Here is a 19,303-nt window from a genome sequence, read left to right as displayed (position 1 = left end):
GATAAGCCCTCCCCTTGGGGGCGGGCTGCCCTCGGGCGTATGTTTACTGATATATTGGGCGGGCAGAGGCTGCGCGCCCCTTCCCTTCCTCTCCTGTCTCCGCCGGCTACTCCGCTGGAACCTTGGTTTCGTGAGTCTGGTTTTGTTATTAAACTTGTTCAAATACCTATTACCTTTGGTGATTATTAATCCGACCGCTGCAGATATCCAAGGTTGTCTTCTAGTGTCTACATGCATGTTCACCCATGTTTGCACATACCTGTACACTGATGCACCTACACACATCAACACACACATACGCACGCACACACACAAACATATACATATATATATACACACACGACACACTCACATTTACAAAAATGAAGCCAAAGCATTTCTGTTTGTACACTGGTTCAGTCAGAATAGGGTGTGCTGTGACTTATGGGCAAAGAGTCTGGGTAATAGGGTGGGGAAATGAGAACTATGTGACTGTGACACTGAGGGAAGACAGAAAAGGGAACCAGAGGAGAGAAAGGGGGAGGTCTGGGGATACCGCTCTGTGCTAAAACATTTGCTCATCATACATGAGAGAGATGGATAAGAGCCCCTATTATGCACAGCCAGTAGGCTGGTTATATGGGGAGCTCATCCGAGAAGACCACTCAGACCCAGTTTCCAGAAGTCTTTATTCCAGCTGGCCAGGACTACACTCAGGCATTCAGTACCCAAGTATAATGCCAAGCATTTAGAGTAAGGGGTTTTAAAAGGCAACAAACCACATCTTGGTATCAGGCTCAGCAGCTGGAAGGGGAGGTTTTGTGCAAGCAAGCAGTTTAACAGAAGCTCAGATAAGTTAGCTGGGGCAGCTTGACCTCAGGTACCTAGAGTAGACTTGGGTAATTTTCCACCGGGCTTTCCATCAAGGTGATCAAATTCTAGCTAAACCTAAAATGGTCCCAGAAAGAATGTAAGATGGAAGAACCTTTGCAGTCTTGTCCTGTCCCATTGTCATGCATATTAATTTTTTAATCCCCTGGGCACTTTGAGGAATTAGGTGTCACAGTTCCCTCATCAGTGAAGATAAGGGGTTTCTATGGCGTTCATCATCCTGCCTAAGGTCATAGTGCTAATGAATGACATGGTTACATAAAAGACCCAGACTTTGATTTGGAATCCCATGTGCTTACTGTGATTTTTTTGTGTCTCTGTTTTTCAGTGTGTAGATTACCCCAAACTGCCAATGTTTTCACCACTGTTAGAGTTCTGGCAAAGAGAACAGAACAGAGTTGAGGAGAGAGGCAAGGGCTTTTGCATCAGGTGTTTCTGACTATTGTTATGCCCAGTTCACAGTCACCCCCCCCCCCCAAACCAACAAGGAGACGGAGTCACGTGTGTAAAAGTAAAGTTTGAATTCAGACTCTGTGCATCCGATACATTGGCACATTCAGAGAGCCTTGAGTCAGTTGGGTGAGTTTTTATAATAGCAGAGGTTGAGGTGAGGGATTTCTAAGGTTCAGGACCCCTGATTGGCTGACATTTGTCTAGGGGTGTCTTGGTGAAGGGGGATGGGTGTGCTGGGCTAAGGGACATCAGGTGATCCTTTCTACAACAGTTGGAACATTAGGAATTTCTTTTGGATGGTCTGTTCCTGAGTGGTACCTGAGTGGTCTCACTTGGAACCCGCCAGGTATTGCCTTAGGGTAAGCCCTGGGCCTCTATTGAGCTCATCATAGCTGGGCCCTATAACTCTGAACCTTCTTTTTTGGAACAAACATCACAGTCCATTGTATTCTGGCCTTTGTTCACAAGAACACATCCAGGAGAGACAGCACCCTGGGGAGGTGAACACAGGCTCCCGAATCCATGGTGTCCTGGGCTCTTTGTGTACTGCAGTCCCCTTTGAGAGAAGCTTTGCAGGCTCTAAGCAACTATCTTGAAGGCCGGCTTCTTCCTGTCCTGACCCACAACTGGATACTTTTACAAGATTGGGTACCACCCCAAAGGCCACCTTACCACAGACTTACAGATACAGCCTTGGTGGCCAGGAACGTGACCAGACAGGAGAGTGGCGGCACGCTGGACCTCTGGGCAAAGGCAGAAACAGGAAGATAACAGAAAAAAGAAATAAAAAGGCCACCTACTAGAAGGATGACCATCATCAAGGAGTTCTGGGATTCTGATCCCCAATCCCCAGACCTTAATTCTGAGAATCCCTTGAAAAAGTCACCTTATGTTGTAGCTCAGTAATGGAACACTTGTCTGGCACACATGAGACCTGAGTTTGATTACCAGAAGTACATACACACAGAGAAGAGGATTTACTCATTTTAGACCTCAGTTGTAGGGTACCATCATGTGGGGTACCTTCAGTGGTCTGTTGCTTATTCCATCAAACACTTGTGCGCATTTTATATTTACTCTGTCTCTAGTGCTAAGGACGAACCTGGGGCCAGCTAGGCAAGTGGCCATCACTGAGCTGTGTGCCAAGCCTCTGTGTTTCCTTCTTCAACTGTTTCCAAAGGCCCAGAAGGGAACACGCTGGAATGCCTCCTTGCTTTCTTCCTGGCAGGCTCTCTTCCCAGAGGCAACCGTCTTTACAGCTTTTGGAGGCATCCTTCCATCTAAGCAGACACAGACACATTCACATTCTGTTCTATTTTCCCCACGTTGCACAAAAACCTTAGCACACTATTCTCATTGTTCTGTTTTTCCCCCCTTTGTGGTTGTGGAGGATTAATTAACTTTTCCTCTCAGTGAGAGCCGAGCTTGGGATGCTCTCTGGAGCAGGACTGGTCCTCATTCACATTCCCTTGTTTCTTCCTGGGAGGGCAGCAGGAGGGGCAGCAGAGGCCATGACCCTTTGAGAGGTTGTGCAACTCCCGGGGCTTCCAGAGAGCTCTGCTGTGACGCCTCTGTTAGTAAGCTTCCCATCATTGTGACAAAGATACCTGGAGTGATTAACACAAAGGAGGAAACATTTATTTTGGCTCAGGTTTTTGTAGGTTTCTTCTGAGGTCCCGGTCCTGATGCATTGGGTCTGTAGTGGGGCATCAAAGTGGGTGTGTGTTGTAATAAGATTAACAGGCTGGGCTGTGTCCCGCCACCCAGCTAGCTTTAACCGAAATAATTATGTGGAAACTGTATTCTTTTAAATACTGCCTGGCCCATTAGTTCCAGCCTCTTAACCCATTTCTAATAATCTATGTAGCACCACGAGGTGTGCTTACCAGGGAAGATCTTAACCTGCAGCTGTGTCGGGAGTGAGAATCATGGTGACTGCCTGACTCAGCTTCTTTCTCCCAGCATTCTGTTCTGTTTACTCCACCCACCTAAGGGTTGGCCTATCAAATGGGCCTAGGCAGTTTCTTTATTAATTAACCAATGAAAGCAACAGATTAGAAAGAAATCATTCCCACATCATCTCCCCTTTTTCTGTTTAAACAAAAAAGAAGGCTTTCATTTTAACATAGTAAAATTATATATATAGCAAAATAGTTATCTTGCTATATATAGCAAGAATTACAATTACAATATTTATATCTATTTTATCTTTTATCATAACTAAGGAAAACTATAACTCTATTCTTCAACTCCATCAAAGACTCTAGAAGGATATAATAATACCTAAGTAAAGAGGAAGTCCAAAACTCTAGAAATGACAGAGACATCTCGCTGCCTGGACAGTCACCCAAAGTTCCTCTGTACTGTTGGGGCATCCATCTTCGGCCTACAGGCCCATAGTATCCAGCAGACATTTCCATGAAGCAGGAAATTTCAAAGACAGTTCAGTTTTTTTTTTTTGTCCTGCAGAATGTCTCGCAGACTCTTTCATGAATCAAGAACCCCGAAAGATCATCTCACCTTTAGGCAAGTTCAGCAGTCCTCTCTCTGTGGGTTCTTTGTGTTCAGTTTATGCATCAGTCCAGGCAAGAGCAGTTTCTTGCCCAAATGGCTAACCAACTCCATAACGAGCCTCTTCGATGCTACTTCCTTTTGAAGTAGATTGGTGCTGCCAGGAGCAGACATGTCTCATTGTCATGAAAAGCCCTAAGTTATTAAAATATTTTAAATGCCATATTCTGCAGTCTTTGAAAGATATGAAGAATGCCTATCCAATTGAAATATATCTCTATATATCTAAGAAAATCTAACATGACTACAAGCTTTACTATTATTGATGATTATCCATTAACAACCTATATTTCCTAATTACACATTACGTTTTAAAAATGAACTACACAATCACAATACCTTAATCAATATCAGAAATACATATACATTTAACAAAATTGACCTTAAAGTCCATACCAATGCAAATTATTCATACCTATATCAGGTGTGTTCACCTTGTGATAGTCAAGAAGCAAAGAGAGAAGAAGAAGAGGACACTGGTTGGGGTCCCAATATCCTCTTCAAGGCCCCATCCCCAACGACCTAACTTCCTCCCATTAGGTTCTGCCTCCTGAAGATTCCATCTTAGCTTCAGGTGTTGGAGACCAAGCCTGTAATCCATAGGCCCTTGGCAGACATCTCAGATGAAGTAGAAAGGCCTGTTTTAGGCGGAGTCTCACTAACAAGCCACACGGTCTGACCTTTGCTTTAGTTCCTGCCTCACAAGGAGAAATGATAACATTTTCTGGAGGTGTTGAAAGGATGGACTGCGGACGTGTTGAGGAGCTGTTTCATGAGTTCTCGGGCCCTAGGCAGTCACAACCTAAGCCCTGCTCCTGACCTCTGCTCCCATGATCATTCACAGTTCATAGCAAGTCCCTGCTTCCTGGTGTAAAGAGAAGGCATCCCCAGCTTCTCACCACCCGGGAGGCTGAGGCGGGAGGATTGCCTTGAGTTTGAGGACAGTATGACTACACCGTGAGTTCTAGATCAGCCTGAGTCACAGTATGAAATTTGAAAGAACAATAAAAACAAACCAGAGTATGAAATGACAGTTTAATGAGATCTGTCTGCGAAGGCAGGAGGAAGAATGGGAAGATGGTCCTAGAGAAACCAAAGGAAGAAGCAAGCAAACAGATACCTGCGGATGGAGGAACTCTGGTGACCGTGTGTCGGTGGCCTCCAGTGCTTTGGGAGTGCAGGATAGTCTGAATTCCCAAGGATGGCGGGCCCAGTACCTACCCAGGACCCCAGTGACTTCTGTCCCTCATCTGCGGAGTGAGGAGTGTTTTAGTCACTTTTAACTGTTAGACTGTTGCATATTTACCATCGGAAGCATGTGGACACAACAGGAATGTCCTTCTCTGAGTGTAAAGATGGGGCTATGTCACCTAGCGGTGTTGTACCCATGAGTCAGTGTACCCCAACCAGTTGAAGGACAGTTAGAGAAACTGTAAGTTGTGTTCTTCTTTTTTGGAGGGGTGTTGAAGATGTTCTGAAACTAGCTCAGTAGACCAGACTCTCCTCAAACTCACAGAAATCCTCCTGCCTCTGCCTCCTGAGTGCTGGGACTAAAGGTGGGTACCACTGCTGCCCAACTGTACGTTGTATTCTTAACAGAAAAGTTCCTTTCCAGCATAGGGGCTTGAGGGCTGAGGTGTGGCTCAGTGTTAGGGAACTTGTCTGGTATGGGTGAAGCCATGGGGTCTCAGCAAAGAAAGCTGCTTGAGAACCACATTGAAGTTGGAAGTGACAAGAATTGGCAAGGTTTTGTGTAAAGCATGTGTTTATATCCAGAATTTGTCTAGACATAACATACCTAGTGTGTGATGGGTATAGAGTCTGTGTTTGTCAGGGGTCTGCAAAGGGTAGAGAATAGGAGGTGTGTGGATGGGTATGGGTGAGAGAGAGGAAGAAAGAGAGAGCTGTAGTGGAGGAGGGAGAGGTGTGTGGATGTCAGTCTGGGGTTGTAACCCACCTGGCAGGTCAGTTATTCCAGGGTCCCGAAGAGGCGCTATCTGAAAAGACACGGGTGGGAAAGAGGAACGAGGCCAAGCAAGATCTGTTGTCAAAGCCTCCGTTTATTAGCACAATGGCAGCAGCTTATATAGCCCTTGGATGAGGAATTTGGCTTGGGATGGGGGCAGGGGCATGGCAAGGGCAGGAAGGGACCTTGCTGGGGCAGCAATGGTCACGAGTCGGTCACGAGTGGTTGTTCACGAGGTCACGAGTCGACACACCTAGTGTTCTCCATGCAAGAGAAATCGTTCCCTCCGTGATTCCAACCACAAGCAGTTCTCTAGATAGTTGGAATGTGGGGCAGGTTCTGCTAACAGATAGCTCCCAAGACAGTTGGGTGTGGGGTGGGCTCCACCAACAAACAGTTCTCAATACAGTTGGGGTGTGGGGCTCTCCGCAAACATCCCCAGGACAATGGTCCCTGCAATACTTTTTGGGGGAAATGGCTCCTGACAGGTATGGGTGAGAGAGAGAGGAAGAAAGAGAGAGAACTGTAGTGGGGTGTGCGTAGATGGGCATGGGTGAGAGAGAGGGAGAGAGAGAGAGAGAGATGGTGCGGGGGTGGGGGCAATGGTAAAAGAGATCTTTAAAAAAATTTTTTTAAATTATGTCTCGGTGGGAGTATCTGCTTATAAGTGCCGTGGCCATGGGATCAGAGATGTCAGGGTCCCTGGTGCTAGAGTTAGAAAGGCGGTTTGTGGTGTGGATGCTGGGAACTGAACTGGGACCTTCTGGAAGAGCAGCATGTCCCATTAACGGCTGAGTCAGAGAGATCGATTCTTAAGTAATTGAATCTTGTAATGAGAGTTTTAGTGAGTCCAAACTGCATGTGACCATCAGGACAGAGACCTAGGGAGAGGTCCATGCTGCAGTTCAAGTTTGTCCAGGTTCTGGTCAGTCCTTCAACAGACTGGATGGTGCCCACCCATATAACCTGCTTTGTGCAGAGTATGCAAATCTCAGCGCAAATCTCTTCCAACCAAATGTTTGAACAATTGAGGACTGTTGTCCAACACAGATGACTTGTAAAAATCCAGCACTCAGCGGGAGACAATGGAGAATTTGAGACTAGCCAGGGCTACACATTGAAACTCTGTCTTTAAAGAAAAAGAAAGAAAGAAAAGAAAAGAACGTGACAATCTTTAATGAAATCTTTAATCCCAGCACTTGGAAGGTGAAGACAGGCAGATCTCTGTGAGTCCAAGGCCCATCTGGTCTACAGAGTGAGTTCCAGGCCAGCCAAGGCTAAAAAGAGGTTCAGTTTTGGGGGTGGGGAGTGGAGTAGGGGTGAACCTAACGGAACACTGGGAAGGTACTCCAGAGGTAGCGCGTTTGCCTAGCATGCGCAAGGCTCTGGATTCGGTCAGTAGCGTGCCAGTTAAGAGCAAAACAAAATGAACCTTCAAGCAGGCACTAGCCTGGGGTCCCCACCCCTTGATGTCTGGTTAAGATTGTCTCTTATCTTTGAGCCCTGCTTTGTGGAAAGTCTCAACACTTCCCCCAGATTTCAGAGGCTCTGTGAGTGGGGGGGGGGGGGGCTGCACTTTCTGTCTGGCCCTTGATTTCTACTTCTATCTAGACAACCATCTTAACACTTTCGTCATTCCTGTTTGTCAACCCAGCCACTGTCTTCCTTTATTTCAAAATCCACCCCCTCACGACCTCACCCAGAGGCAAAAGTGGTGCGCGTGTGAATGTGCATATGTGTGTGTGTGTGTGTGTGTGTGTGTGTGTGTGTGTGTGTGTAACTTTCCAATGATCTGGCAGGACAGAAAGAGTTTTACACTGTAGTGAGCATATCTTGAAAGTGGGTGTTAGATCACAGGCCTTATAAAATGAGAGTGGCCTGGTGTGTCCACAGCTCCGGCTCCTGATTGCTGGGTAGCTATTTCTTTTGTTCCTGTTTCTTGTTTCTTAGAGCCCTCCTGCCAATACCCCAAGCTTCTAGGATGAAATTCCTCCGTTTCCGTTGGCTGTGAAGTCCCACCCTCTCTTGCCCTGGCTCTCAGCCTCCTGTTGGGTGCTCACAATAGGTATCTTCCTGGGGTGCCTTTGGGAGTGTGAAGCCAGAGTCCTCCCACAGGAGGTGGGAAGAGGTGACATTGGAGGCCACCTTGAACACTGGCCTACCTAGTGCTGGCCAGGTGAGAAAGTCACCTTCGTTTGTTTGACTTGTGGCAGGTGATTTGGTTTTGTGAGGACAGATGCCCAGTCACTTGTGAGGACAGATGTCCAGTCATTTGGGCTGCGGGCACCAGGCTTGACTTCAAACAACTTAATGATGCATCTACCTCTGTGGTCCATGTGTGCGAAGGGGACACCCTGGACACAGGACAGGAGGGCCTGGTCTGGAGGTTGTACTTGAAGTCTCTGATGGCCACTAGGAAGTCACAGTCCTTTTTCTGCTGGGATAGATGGACTCTTGTATTCTAGTCTTTTGCACGGCTGAGGTGTCTGTTCCCTGTTAGTGGCACTGGAGGCCAGACATTCGGTATCCTGGAGTTTAGATTCCCAAGCTCTGAGAGCCTTTGGGTCCCTGAGAGGTGTGTGTTGTGACTCTGTGGCTTAACTAGGGACACAGACACGGCTGAAATTCTGACTCCACCACTCCCCCCATGGCTATAGAGTGCAGGCAGCATCCTCACAGACTGAGCTCCTGGCAGAGGCCCCAGTGCCCCAGACTGCAAGCAAAACCGGAGCTCCTTACATCAGGGCTGCACACTGACCTACAGAAACCCAGTTGTAATCTGACATCCCAGGAAACCAAGGCAGGTAAGGGCCAATGTTCTCAGAGGACTGGATTCAATGGCCACAGTAAAGAAGTCTCTCCACTTTCCTCCTTATGAAAAACTCACCTGAAGCAACCTGACCTTAACCAGTTACTTCCTGTCACTCTTTCTCCCTGTCCTGCCAGGCAAAAAGAGTCACTTTGAGATGGCCCTTTCTTTTCTCATTCCTTCCGGTTACTCGGACTCTCCAAACAAATCATTCTGTTTGATAGGATGAAGTGTGGCCTCATTCTAAAATCTCAAATAAAATCTATTTAAGATCTTTATATTTGTTGAGTAGTGGTGGCCCACGCCTTTAATCCCAGCACTCAGGAGGCAGAGACAGATGGATCTCTGTGAGTTCGAGGCCAGCCTGATTTACAAGAGCTAGTTCCAGGACAGGCTCCAAAGCTACAGAGAAACCCTGTCTCAAAAAAAACAAAAACAAAGCAAAAACAAAACAACACAAAACAAAACAAAAAAAAAACCACACACACACAACCAACCAACCAAACAAAAAATACAGGGTTTCTCTGTGTAACTGGCTGTCCTGGGACTCACTTTGTAGACCATGCTGGCCTCGAACTTCTGCCTGCTTCTGCCTCCTGAGTGCTAGGATTAAAGGTGTACACCACCACTGATGGGTCAAAGCAACTCTTATAAAGGAAATGATTTAATTGGGACTGGCTTATAGTTCAGAGGTTTAGTCCATTGTCATCATGGCAGATGGCATGGTGGCAGACAGGCAGAAACAGTGCTGGAGAAGGCGCTGAGAGTTCTACATCCTGCAGGCAGCAGGAAGTGAATGCCACGAGACTTGGCTTGAGCTTCTGATACCTCAAAGTCCACCCCTTAATGACACATTTCCTCCAACAAAGCCACACCTACTCCCACAAGGCCACACCTCCTAATAGTGTGACTCCCTATGATGAGCCTATGGGGGTCATTTCTTATGCAAACCACCATAATAACCAAATCCAGGTGAAATGATGAAAAGTCAGGACAGTGGTTTTCAAACTGCGAGACAAGGCCCATGGTGACTCATTCAGTTATATTAGTGGGTCCCAATCAACATCTCTAAACAGAAAACAGTGTGATACATGTAGCAAGGGTAAGTATTACATTTGTGTGTATGTAGATAGGGTGTTTATACCTGGTGTATTTGTGTGTTCTGAGCCACATGTCTGGCTGGGTCATGAGATATTTAAATGCCACCGGCTATGGCAGCAGGTGAGGAGGTAATAGGTGGAAAGGCCAGATCACTGGGAAGATTTTTTTTTGGGAGAAAGGACAGGTCTGATGATTTGCTAGACCATGCTTGCCCTGGGATGGAGCTACATGCTAGGGAATGTTCCCCAGAACCCACTGGAAGGATTTTATCATGAACCCCGAACTCTTTAAGACTAGGTAAGATATGGAGCAGGAGAGAAAACTAGTTTTCTAGGTTCAAAACTCTCTCAGAGTTGGGCACAATGGACCGTATCTGTAGTCTTAGTATCCTGGAGGCAGAGTGGGGAGAATCACCTCAAATCTGAGGCTAGCCTGGTCTCTACAGGGAGATCCGAGTCAGCCAGGGTTATATAACAAAACCCTGTGAGGGATAGCGGAGGTGGCTCAGTTGATGACGTGCTTGCCGTGCAAGTGTGAAGACCTGAGTTCAGATCTCCAGCGCCACAGGAAAATGCTGCGTGTGGCAATATGTGTCTCTAATCCCAGAGCCGGCGAATAAAAGTCAGCTGGGGCCTAGGGCTCACTGGTCAGGATAGCCATTTCTGATGAGCTCCAGATCTCATGAGAGACCTTGTCTCGAGGTGGAGAGTGACTGAGGAAGACATCCAGTGTTGACCTTTGGTGTCCACACGCAGGGGGACACAGCCACACAATCACGAACATGAGCACAAGTACGACACATGGAGAAGCAGAAGACAACAAAAATAATCCGTAAGAAATGTCACAGGAGCTGGGAGAGAATTACTTCCAGGTGGCCCTTAGTACTTGCTCTGAGACTGTCTTTTAACTGGTCCCTCTCTTACACCCGAGTGACTGCTGGCTCTACTCATCAGCCCATTGTAACCTGTGTTTGTAGCCACAGCACCGCTATTGAGTCCAGTCTCACGCTAGATTTCTGGTTCCTCCTGTCCTCTCCTGTCCTCTCCTGTCCTCTCCTGTCCTCTCCTGTCCTCTCCTGTCCTCTCCTCTCCTCCCCTCCCCTCCCTTTCCCTCCCCTCCTCTCTCTTCTCCTCTCCTCTTCTCTCCTCTTTTCCCCTCTCCTCTCCTTTTCTCTCTTCCACCGCCTCCTTATACTCCCCCCCCCTTATGGATTCCAGGCTCACCTAGAATTTGCTAGTAGCCAGGGATGATCTTGAACTTTGGATCCTATTGCTTCTATACCTCTGAAGTTTTTGGATTACAGCCAAGTGCTGCTACATCCATCTAAAAATTTTTAATTATTTTTAATTATGTGGATGTGTGAGGGCATGTGCACGTGAAGTGTCCTCAGGGGCCAGGGGAAGCATTGAATACCCTGGAGCCAGAATTACAGGTGATTGTGAGCTGCCTTTCATGGGTGCTGAGACAGAACTCAGGTTTTCTGCAAAAGCAGCATTTGCTTTTAATCATTGGGCCATCTCTCTGTCCCTGTTATAGTGGTTTAATAAGAATGGACCCATAGGCCCATACATTTGAATACTTAGTCACTAGGAAGTAGCAGTATTTGAAAGGATTAGAAGAACTAAGAAAGCAGATAAAAAGCTGACACTTGGGAGGCGGAAGCAGGTGGATCTCTGAGTTTGAGGCCAACCTGGTCTATAAAGCAAGTTCCAGGACAGCCAGGGATACACAGAGAAACCCTGTCGCAAAATGAAAACAAAAACAAAACAAGCAAACAAAGATCCCAAACCCCAAACAAACAAAAAACCTAAATGATGAAGAAGTGTAGCTTTAACTAGGTATGATAGTGCAAGTCTTTAATCTCAGGCTGAGTTCCGGCAGATCTCTGTGAGTTCAAGGTTAGTTATTCTGGGTCTACAAAGAAAGTTTCAGGGCAGCCAAGGCTGGTGTTGCCTCCGAAAAGCAAACAAACAAGAAAGAAAGAAAGAAAGAAAGAAAGAAAGAAAGAAAGAAAGAAAGAAAGAAAGAGGAAAGGAAGTGTGGCCTTGCTGGAGGAAGTGCAGTTTCAAAAGCCCACCCAAGCCCAGAGTCTCTCTTTCTGCCTGAGAACTAGGGGATGTAGCTGTCAGCTACTACGCCATCACCATGTGTACCCTCACATTCTTCTCCATGATGAAATGGACGAAGCCTCTGAAGCTATAAGTAAGCCTCCAATTAAATGCTTTCTTGTCTAAGAGTTGCCTTGGTCATGGTGTCTCTTCACAGCAATAGAACAGCGACTAAGACACCTGCTGTGATTATTTTTTAAATGAAATACTGGAGACTGAAGTCAGGACTTCATGCTTGCACTGTGTTAACCAGGCTACATCCCTAGTCCTTGGATTTCCTGTTAAACCCACTGTAGTGGATTAATTAAAAATGCTGCAGGTCCCTAAGTGGCTGCAATAGGCAGCTGGCCATGAGACCATGATGCAGGTCTTTGAAGGCGGCTGGTCTTGGGCAGGGAGACACATGGCAGCGGGTGAGAGACAGAGACATGGATAGGCACACCATGCAGAGTGAGGTTGGATATTTATTTAGTGGGTTTTGGAAGGGGAAGGAAGAAGGGGAGAAGAGGAGAGAGAGAGAGAGAGAGAGAGAGAGAGAGAGAGAGAGAGAGAGAGAGAGAGAGAAGAGAGGGAAACTGCCTTCTGAGAGGGAGAAGGAAGAGACTCCTGGCAGGAAGCTGAAGATCAGCTTGCCTCAGTGGATGGGGGAGGGAGTGGGTGTTGCTTGTCTCTTAAGGAGACAGAGCAGATCATTCCACCCTCACTGCTTATCAGTGATGACAACAACATCAGAATCAGGTTGGCCAGTTTGTGCTCAGCATGTCTCTGGGCTCTATTAAGTCACTACCTTGCAACATAGACTGTTTTCCTATTCTACAGAGGAAAGCCAGGAGTTCAGAGGCTAACTGACTTACCCAAGGTCACTTTGTGAATGACCCGTGCAGGATTTGAACTTGAGTCTGTCTCTGCACTCACAGCCTCCCTCACTAGCAGACAGTCCTCACTGTTGGTTGACCAATCCATTGGACCATCACACTGTATTGTGTGGGCTTTTCTCCCCAGCTGGAGTGTAAACACTCATGAATGTCCACTGTCCTTACTGCATAACAGCCCTAGACCCAGAGCTGTATGTGGAGAAAATGCAAAGAGCAGCTGCTGGCCTCAGAAGATTCCAACCAGGGACTCTAGATGTCTGAGATTAGATAAATGATGAGATTGTGTCATGAGGCAGAGACAAGTTAGAGCCTGGCAGGGAGTCATTAGGAGCACCCCACCGTGCCTTGAAGTTTTTAACTCTCCATTTTTTCAGCAGTGGGTATGGATCCCAGGGCTCTCAGTGAGCTATACACTAGCTCTCCTTGAAGATTTTGGTACTTGGTAAAATATCTTTCTCACCAACATGATTGTATAAATCTTTTTGGGGTGGTTTGAAAGAAAATGGTCCCTTAAGGGAGTGGCATTATTAGGAGGTGTGGCCTTGTTGGTGGAGGTGTGGTCTTGAAGAAGGAAGTGTGTCATTGTGGAGATGAGCTTTGAGGTCTCATATATGCTCAAGCCACACTCAGTGAAGCAGATCACTTCCTGTTGCCTGTAAGATGTAGGACTCTCAGTTGTCTCTCCGGCACCATGTCTGCCTGCATGCTGCTGTGTCCCACGATGATGGGAATGTGCTGAGCCTCTGAACTGTAAGCCAACCCAGTTAAATGTTTTCCTTTATAAGAGTTGCCATGGTCGTGGTATCTCTTCAGAGCAACAAAAGCCTGACCAAGACACCTTTTTCCTTCTTGTTTTATGTGCCTATGTGTGAATGTATGTATTCATGTTGGCATGTTGTGGGCACATATGTGCGAGTGTATGTTTATAAACCTGAGGCTGTCAGATGTCTATCTACCGCAATCACTCTCCTTTATTTCCTGAGCTCTGGGTCTCCTGTTGAGCCTGGCTTTGTGGATTCTATTCGTCCAGATAACCAACTTGTCTCAGGGTTCCTTCTCCACTCCAGTGCTGGGATTAGACGTGGGCTGCTATGCCTGCCCAGCTTTGACTTGGGTTCTGTGAAGCCAAACTCCAGTCCTCATGTTGACATGGCAAACTATTTAGCCCCTGAGACAACTTCCCAGCCAATTGCTACCAATTCTTGAATACAGATTTCTTGCTTTGCTTCTATATCTTTCCCAGGCTGAGAATGTAAGAGAACAATAGCGGACTGGTAAATCTGGCCTACAGACAAGGCCCTGTCCAGTTGCCATGTCCTGTCTGGCTGCAGGTGCCCACAGGCCACATGCCTCGGCTGAAGTCAGAGCTTCAGGCCTGGGCCTATCTAATCCAGTTACTTTACTCCTGCTCCACTCAGTTTGTCATTAAGAACAGCCATGTGGCCAGTTCTGACCAAGGCAAGGAGATGTGACAGGAAGTCTTCCGAGAGACTTCTGGGAGTAATTTACATATTTTAAAAGTGCTACATATGGGGAGTGACACCTGTAATCTCAGCACTCGGGGAGGTCAAGGCGGCAGAACCGTTTGAAATCCGCTTGGGCTACATAGTGAGATCATGTTTTACACTACCACCACTACCCCTGCCAAACAAAACAAAATAAAAAGTAAAACCTCAAACGATAAGCACACACTGAGAGAGAGAGAGAGAGAACATAATGTAACAACATAGGGATATTTTTCTCTTCCAGTCTTTAAATGCATCTTGTGGGAGAGGATGAGGCCTTGAGTTGCTATAGCTACCATGTCACCACAACGGGACAAATTCAAGAGCAAAAACCAATCTACTGGCACTCAGTTACAGGACACCCTGACTTTGAACTTCCTGTCTGTGATACAATTTCCTCATTGCATAAAAATCTTTGACTTGACTTGTGAGACTATGAGAGCCTGAATTTGGAACCCAAGTGAAAAAGCTTGGCTTGGTGGTGTGTGCTGGAAATCCCAGAGGGAGCAAAGCAGGGACAGACAGATTGCTGTGCTTGCTGCACAGCCAGTCAGATCCACTCAGAAGGATGGCTTCCTGGGAAATGATACCCAACGTTGATTTATGACCTCCACATCTGTAAGCATGCACGCCTGTAGATCCACGTGCACAACTATGGACATACACATGTATGTACGCACACACACACACACGCGCACACACACACACACACACGTACACATGCACTCACATGTGCCTTCTCTGGCTTTGAGCTTCTCTGCTAGTAAGTACTGGAGGGGAAAGTGGACAAAGGAAAGGGGACAGAGCCAGGCTGGCTGCTGGAACAGAGAAGCAGACAGCTTAGTCAGTTTGTGGTAAATACAAAGTAAAATGTTCCTGGATGCATCATTGTTCATGCAGTCTTGCCAGCAGGAGTTGGGAGGCCATTCCAGGCCCGGGATACATTGGCCCATCTTCCACATCCTCGAACTGTCTCTGTTGAGCCAGTGGATAGGGAAGGCACGAAGCTCCTTCCTCAGTCCTCTGTGCGGCTAATGGCACTCGTCACTTCTGCTTTTAGTCCACTGGCCAAAGGCAGTTGCATTGTCCCTCATGCATGAAGCCACTTCCTGTGTGATGGTTGCCCACCCAAGAGAGGTATCATCAGTTGAGGGACCTATCAGCTGGGGGAGGGGTGTCTCTGTCATCAGCTCTGTGGTGGGTTATGATGGTCTAAGCTGGGTTTTTAAGGCGGTGATGGCCAAGGACGTGTGCGCGCGTGCGTGAGCGCGTGTGTAGGAGAGAGAGGGGGGAAGAGAGAAGTGTATGTATGTGCGCAGGCATGTGGGAGGCCAGAGGCTGACTTCAATTGTCTTCCTTAACCACTCTCCATCTTGCCTTTCCCTTTTTGGTTTTTCGAGACAGGGTTTCTCTGTAGCTTTGGAGCCTGTCCTGGAACTAGCTCTGTAGACCAGGCTGGCCTCAAACTCACAGAGATCCGCCTGCCTCTGCCTCCTGAGTGCTGGGATTAAAGGCGTGTGCCACCACTGCCCAGTTTCATCTTGCCTTTTGAAACACGGTCTCTTCCTGAACCTGGAGCTCACTGATTGGCTAGGCTGGCTGGCCAATGAACTGTTGGATCCTCTTCTCTTCACCCTCCCAGCACTGCTGGGGTTCCAGATGTGTACACTGCTGTGCCAGGCTTTTGACGCGGGTGCTAAAGATTTGGAGTCATGTCCTCATGCTATGCAGCAGGCACTTTAGTGACTGAGCTATCTCTCCAGCTTTGTAAGGGGGGAGGGGCTTTCAGCGGGTGGTGTGCACAGCTGGCATTAAGGCTACACGTTGATCTAGAGGAGAGCCCACTGGGGTCTGCACTCAAGGTGGAGAGGTATATAAACACAATAAAAAAAGGACCTGGAACTTGCGTCAACCTGCCTCTGCCCTCAGTTCCTCATAGTTAGGACCTGTGATGTGAACTGGGCTATTTCTCATGGGTGAAGCACCTAGGATTCAGGACGAATCCATTGGATCCCATACTCGGGGTAGAAGATAAGGATTATCCCTTTGGGGTTGAGGAGTAGGGGAAGGAAGCGTCATAAACCCAGTCAGCAAGCCGCGTTGGTTCATTCCAGGAAATGTCAATCTTATCTTGTTAATGAAAGGGCCCGTAGTTTGCTTTCATCCTCTGGGTTTGGGTATGTTAGCTCAGGGCAGCTGTGGGGAGTGGCCCAGCATCTGCAGATCTCTGTTACTGGGAAGCTGAGGCAGGGACAGCCCTGCCCACAGAGTGGGGAATTCCAGGCCCTGACTGAGCTCTGTGGAGGAACCCACAATGAGGGCCTAGTGGCTTTAGACAGTCCTGCTTTTAGCTCCTTGGAGCCTGAGGACTTTGTAATCTTTCAGGGAAGTGTGTGTGTAGTGTGTCTGTGTGTTTGTGGTCTAACCCCTTCTCCTCCTAGTTCTGGGGACTGAATCTAGGGTCTTGTACATGCTGAGCAATCGATTTATATTACATTGCAGGAGGGCTCAGGACCTGAGATCCCAGGCTGGGCATGGTGGTGTCTGCCTGGAATCATAACACTCAGGAGCCGGAGGCAGTAGGATCAATGCATATTTGAAGCCAGCTTGGTCTTAACATACTGAGTTCTAGACCAGTCAGACTGAGTTCCAGCACAGCCAGAGCTGGAAAACAGAATACAGAGGGTTGGAAAGATGTCTCAGCAGTGAAGAGCACTCACTGTTCTTCCAGAGAACCTGGGTGTGGTTCTCAGCACCCACATTGGGTGGCTTACAATTGCCTATAGCTTCGGCTGCAGGGAATCCACTGTCTCTGAGCACCTGCACTCTCGTGTGTGTACCCTTACACAGGCGCGCGCGCGCGCGCGCACACACACACACACACACACACACACACACACACACACACACCAAAACCCTAAAGATCAAGCACACACAAAACAAGGATAATGAACCAAAGAACCCGTCTTCAGCCACAGCCCCATTATCCTGTGTCTGTGCCCGGCACTTTTCACTGGTATACAGTAGGCCAAATCAGCTGGGCCCACGTTTTCTTGCCCAGGATTCACATGAGCCGGTCTCAGATTTCTGCAGTCACTTCTGGGTGAAGTCTCTTGGCAATTTTGGGTAGCACAATATAGTCTCGAGTACAGAATTTCTTTGTTCAAAGTCACCTTTGTCACAGGTACCTTTGTCAAAGCCTCTGATTATAGTTGAAGCAATGGCTGCTGTCCCCGTGCTGGGCAGGGACAGCCTTAGGGAAGGGAGCTGGGCACAGCTTTCCTTTCCTTGTTTGCTCACTTAACTGCATCTATTGTTCTTATTAACACATATTTACACATCTCTTAACTGAACACACTAACGTGGTTCGTGTGCTAGACCTACCAACACAGCGTGTAGGGTCTCATCAGAAGTCTCTCACACTCCATTCCCAACCTTCCCCTATCCCTGCAATCACAGTAATCTTCAGTTTCCACACGTGAGACGAAACACGTGAGACTTGCTTCTCTGACTCTGGGCTCGTTCATCCAACATCATGTCCTCTGCTTCCGTTGTGCGACAGACGGCTGGTCTCGTTCCTCTTCAGGAGCGAATAATACTCCTCAGAGCGAGCAGACCCCAGTTTCTTTATCCTCTCTCTGGTTGATGGACATCTGGGCTGAATCTGCTTGCCGACTGTTTTGAATGGTGCTGTGATGAACAGATGTGCAAGTATCTCTGTGGGAGGCAGCCTACATTCCTTCAGGTAGATAGCCAGGGGTAGGACGGGATCACATGGTAGTTCTATTTTTATTGTTTTGAAGAGGAGTGCTGATTTCCTTAGTGGCCGGACTAGCTTACCTTCTAAAGAGCAGTGTATAAGGGTTCCCGTCAGCGTAGCCATTCTATGGGGAATTGTAGTTTTGATATGTAATTCCTCCTGCCTAATGATATCGAGCATTTCCCCTTATGTTTGTTGGTTATTAAAGCCCTCAGGGAAGGTTCTAGAAATCACCAGCTAGGGTTCAGAGAAGTGTGATGGCTAATAATACGTGTGGACTCCAACAGTCTGAGAATTAGCCTCTCTGAGTCCCCCTAAAGGAGCCCATGGCTGTAGGGACACACCTTTCCTCCAGGCTTTCCTGCCCTGCGGGGTCCCTGCCACAGGGCTGGCAGCTGTGCCTTGTTCTCCAAGAGATCCCTCGGTCTGCCAGGACTTAACCAATTTCCCAGATTCAATTTATCCTGATGAATTATCTATTTGATATTTTGTTTCCCCGGCTAGACCATGGTTCTCCTCTGGCCATTTAACAATTTCCAATCAACTACAATTGAAAGGAGATATAAATTATACTACATACCGTGGCCGAACCGCGCAAGGAGAAGATGATTAATCTTTGCTCCCATCAGCCAGAGGCTCCCAGGAGAGGCGACCCTCGCTCAGCACTTGCCTTCACCTTCAGCCCAGCAGGTGGCCCGAATCACTCCCGGTCTGCCCTATCACTGTGCCCTCTGTTGCCTGGGCATTGCCAGGAGGATGTGGGGTGCAGCAGTTGGTGGGTACTTCAAGTTGTCCTAGAAGGAAACGAGAGCCTCTGAGGCAGAGGGTGTGGTCACTGGCTGGGTTTTTCCAGGTCTAGCTAGGGCTGGGCTTTTGGGGAAAGACTGGAAGTTCTCCTGCCTTAAAAACATTTTTTTTTAGAGATTTATTTTTATTTATGTGTATGCTCCCGGTGTGAGGGAGCCGGAGTTATAGGTATTTGGGAGTCTGGGAACTGAGCGAGGGTCCTCTGAAAGAGCCGCAGTGTTCTCAACGAGACAATTGTCCAGCCTCCTCCTGCCTCTTTTGGTGCCACAAGCTTGCTCCACAGACAGTCAGGGGAGTCCCGTATTTTTCATTTTGTTTATTTCACCATCTCCCTTCTCCTCATTCTCTTAGGTAGAGCAGGAGAGCTGCTCCATGCGGTCACCACTGCTCCTGTGCAGCTGTGTGTGTGTGTGTGTGTGTGGTGTGTGTGTGTGTGTGTGTGTCCCTCTCCCAGCTTTAAGGCAAGGATACCTTCTCC

The 19,303-nt window shown here is 47.7% G+C and overlaps 1 long non-coding RNA gene across 1 annotated transcript; it reads right to left on the bottom strand.

Moving 5' to 3' along the window:
• Positions 1 to 651: 651 nt before the first annotated feature.
• Positions 652 to 18,719, bottom strand: LOC126514887 (uncharacterized). The gene is made up of 2 exons (XR_007595701.1): positions 18,599 to 18,719; positions 652 to 2,930 (listed from the first exon to the last, which is right to left on the bottom strand). It is a non-coding gene; the product is annotated as an uncharacterized lncRNA (long non-coding RNA).
• Between the last annotated feature and the right edge of the window lie 584 nt (positions 18,720 to 19,303).

Source organism: Alexandromys fortis, unplaced genomic scaffold, assembly GCF_014885135.2.
Source record: "Alexandromys fortis isolate MF-2015 unplaced genomic scaffold, M_Fortis_MF-2015_v1.1 scaffold_150, whole genome shotgun sequence".
Classification (NCBI taxonomy): Eukaryota; Metazoa; Chordata; class Mammalia; order Rodentia; family Cricetidae; genus Alexandromys; species Alexandromys fortis.
This window is presented reverse-complemented; position numbering and strand designations above follow the sequence as displayed.